Source organism: Ipomoea triloba, chromosome 16 (genome assembly GCF_003576645.1).
Source record: "Ipomoea triloba cultivar NCNSP0323 chromosome 16, ASM357664v1".
Taxonomy (NCBI): Eukaryota; Viridiplantae; Streptophyta; class Magnoliopsida; order Solanales; family Convolvulaceae; genus Ipomoea; species Ipomoea triloba.
Window position 1 is genome coordinate 7860798 of NC_044931.1, and position 4597 is coordinate 7865394.

Genomic DNA, 4597 nt, shown 5'->3' on the forward strand with positions numbered 1-4597 from the left:
TCAGTCGGATGGGGCATTTTAACAAACACTTGGTCAACCACTTCTCCCGGGCCTCGGCATCCCGGACCAACGGTGTGGATGTGGATGATTAGGACTCGTATAGTTCCGATATCTCGCAACCTATACATCCACTAACTTTACCTACTATCCTGGTCGTAAATAGAAGCAAATCAAGATAAACATCAACCACACAAGATATATGAACGGAGAAGATTTGCCATTCATTGCCTTGTAGTGGGACTCTTTTGATCTCCTTGAGAGTTATGTATATTAGTGAGGTTGTAGTTTTGATGTTTTGATTTTAGTGAAAGGTGTGGATAGTGATAAAACGGAGAAGAAGTTCCCCTATTGTCGTGTTCTCAAGGATGGAAAATTGGAACCGAATCAAGCGTGTAACATTTTTGATGTTAAGAGACATTAGTTACAAGATTCACTCTAAGCAAAAGAAGTCATGGTGAAGAGTTTGACAAAAGTAAAACAAAAGTAATCAATTAACGAAAGAAAGGAAATGAATGTCCTATCTAGGTCTCAAGTTTGATACTACTACAGGGTCTTCTAGGCAATGCAACTACATTTCTATCAAGGGAGCACACGACACCATCTCCGAGTGGCATCAAACTTTGGACTCCTTGTTCCTCAGTCGGATGGGGCATTTTAACAAACACTTGGTCAACCACTTCTCCCGGGCCTCGGCATCCCGGACCAAGGGTGTGGATGTGGCCAATTAGGACTCGTATAGTTCCGATATCTCGCAACCTATACATCCACTAACTTTACCTACTATCCTGGTCGTAAATAGAAGCAAATCAAGATAAACATCAACCACACAAGATATATGAACGGAGAAGATTTGCCATTCATTGCCTTGTAGTGGGACTCTTTTGATCTCCTTGAGAGTTATGTATATTAGTGAGGTTGTAGTTTTGATGTTTTGATTTTAGTGGGAGGTGTGGATAGTGATAAAACGGAGAAGAAGTTCCCCGATTGTCGTGTTCTCAAGGATGGAAAATTGGAACCGAATCAAGCGTGTAACATTTTTGATGTTAAGAGACATTAGTTACAAGATTCACTCTAAGCAAAAGAAGTCATGGTGAAGAGTTTGACAAAAGTAAAACAAAAGTAATCAATTAACGAAAGAAAGGAAATGAATGTCCTATCTAGGTCTCAAGTTTGATACTACTACAGGGTCTTCTAGGCAATGCAACTACATTTCTATCATGGGAGCACGAGACACCATCTCCGAGTGGCATGAAACTTTGGACTCCTTGTTCCTCAGTCGGATGGGGCATTTTAACAAACACTTGGTCAACCACTTCTCCCGGGACTCGGCATCCCGGACCAAGGGTGTGGATGTGGCCAATTAGGACTCGTATAGTTCCGATATCTCGCAACCTATACATCCACTAACTTAACCTACTATCCTGGTCGTAAATAGAAGCAAATCAAGATAAACATCAACCACACAAAATATATGAACGGAGAAGATTTGCCATTCATTGCCTTGTACTGGGAGTCTTTTGATCTCCTTTAGAGTTATGTATATTAGTGAGGTTGTAGTTTTGATGTTTTGGTTTTAGTGAAAGGTGCTGATAATGATAAAACGGAGAAGAAGTTCCCCGATTGTCGTGTTCTCAAGGATGGAAAATTGGAACCGAATCAAGCGTGTAACATTTTTGATGTTAAGAGACATTAGTTACAAGATTCACTCTAAGCAAAAGAAGTCATGGTGAAGAGTTTGACAAAAGTAAAACAAAAGTAATCAATTAACGAAAGAAAGGAAATGAATGTCCTATCTAGGTCTCAAGTTTGATACTACTACAGGGTCTTCTAGGCAATGCAACTACATTTCTATCAAGGGAGCACACGACACCATCTCCGATTGGCATCAAACTTTGGACTCCTTGTTCCTCAGTCGGATGGGGCATTTTAACAAACACTTGGTCAACCACTTCTCCCGGGCCTCGGCATCCCGGACCAAGGGTGTGGATGTGGCCAATTAGGACTCGTATAGTTCCGAAATCTCGCAACCTATACATCCACTAACTTAACCTACTATCCTGGTCGTAAATAGAAGCAAATCAAGATAAAGATCAACCACACAAGATATATGAACGGAAAAGATTTGCCATTCATTGCCTTGTAGTGGGAGTCTTTTGATCTCCTTGAGAGTTATGTATATTAGTGAGGTTGTAGTTTTGATGTTTTGGTTTTAGTGAAAGGTGTGGATAGTGATAAAACGGAGAAGAAGTTCCCCGATTGTCGTGTTCTCAAGGATGGAAACTTGGAACCGAATCAAGCGTGTAACATTTTTGATGTTAAGAGACATTAGTTACAAGATTCACTCTAAGCAAAAGAAGTCATGGTGAAGAGTTTGACAAAAGTAAAACAAAAGTAATCAATTAACGAAAGAAAGGAAATGAATGTCCTATCTAGGTTTCAAGTTTGATACTACTACAGGGTCTTCTAGGCAATGCAACTACATTTCTATCAAGGGAGCACACGACACCATCTCCGAGTGGCATCAAACTTTGGACTCCTTGTTCCTCAGTCGGATGGGGCATTTTAACAAACACTTAGTCAACCACTTCTCCCGGGCCTCGGCATCCCGGACCAACGGTGTGGATGTGGATGATTAGGACTCGTATAGATCCGATATATCGCAAACTATACGTCCCCTACCTTTAACACCTATCTTGGTCGTAAATAGAAGCAAATCAAGATAAACATCAACCACACAAGATATATGAACGGAAAAGATTTGCCATTCATTGCCTTGTAGTGGGAGTCTTTTGATCTCCTTGAGAGTTATGTATATTAGTGAGGTTGTAGTTTTGATGTTTTGGTTTTAGTGAAAGGTGTGGATAGTGATAAAACGGAGAAGAAGTTCCCCGATTGTCGTGTTCTCAAGGATGGAAAATTGGAACCGAATCAAGCGTGTAACATTTTTGATGTTAAGAGACATTAGTTACAAGATTCACTCTAAGCAAAAGAAGTCATGGTGAAGAGTTTGACAAAAGTAAAACAAAAGTAATCAATTAACGAAAGAAAGGAAATGAATGTCCTATCTAGGTCTCAAGTTTGATACTACTACAGGGTCTTCTAGGCAATGCAACTACATTTCTATCATGGGAGCACGAGACACCATCTCCGAGTGGCATCAAACTTTGGACTCCTTGTTCCTCAGTCGGATGGGGCATTTTAACAAACACTTGGTCAACCACTTCTCCCGGGCCTCGGCATCCCGGACCAAGGGTGTGGATGTGGCCAATTAGGACTCGTATAGTTCCGATATCTCGCAACCTATACATCCACTAACTTAACCTACTATCCTGGTCGTAAATAGAAGCAAATCAAGATAAACATCAACCACACAAAATATATGAACGGAGAAGATTTGCCATTCACTGCCCTGTACTGGGAGTCTTTTGATCTCCTTGAGAGTTATGTATATTAGTGAGGTTGTAGTTTTGATGTTTTGGTTTTAGTGAAAGGTGCTGATAATGATAAAACGGAGAAGAAGTTCCCCGATTGTCGTGTTCTCAAGGATGGAAAATTGGAACCGAATCAAGCGTGTAACATTTTTGATGTTAAGAGACATTAGTTACAAGATTCACTCTAAGCAAAAGAAGTCATGGTGAAGAGTTTGACAAAAGTAAAACAAAAGTAATCAATTAACGAAAGAAAGGAAATGAATGTCCTATCTAGGTCTCAAGTTTGATACTACTACAGGGTCTTCTAGGCAATGCAACTACATTTCTATCAAGGGAGCACGCGACACCATCTCCGAGTGGCATCAAACTTTGGACTCCTTGTTCCTCAGTCGGATGGGGCATTTTAACAAACACTTGGTCAACCACTTCTCCCGGGCCTCGGCATCCCGGACCAAGGGTGTGGATGTGGCCAATTAGGACTCGTATAGTTCCGATATCTCGCAACCTATACATCCACTAACTTAACCTACTATCCTGGTCGTAAATAGAAGCAAATCAAGATAAACATCAACCACACAAGATATATGAACGGAGAAGATTTGCCATTCATTGCCTTGTAGTGGGACTCTTTTGATCTCCTTGAGAGTTATGTATATTAGTGAGGTTGTAGTTTTGATGTTTTGATTTTAGTGGGAGGTGTGGATAGTGATAAAACGGAGAAGAAGTTCCCCGATTGTCGTGTTCTCAAGGATGGAAAATTGGAACCGAATCAAGCGTGTAACATTTTTGATGTTAAGAGACATTAGTTACAAGATTCACTCTAAGCAAAAGAAGTCATGGTGAAGAGTTTGACAAAAGTAAAACAAAAGTAATCAATTAACGAAAGAAAGGAAATGAATGTCCTATCTAGGTCTCAAGTTTGATACTACTACAGGGTCTTCTAGGCAATGCAACTACATTTCTATCAAGGGAGCACACGACACCATCTCCGAGTGGCATCAAACTTTGGACTCCTTGTTCCTCAGTCGGATGGGGCATTTTAACAAACACTTGGTCAACCACTTCTCCAGGGCCTCGGCATCCCGGACCAACGGTGTGGATGTGGATGATTAGGACTCGTATAGTTCCGATATCTCGCAACATATACATCCACTAACTTAACCTAC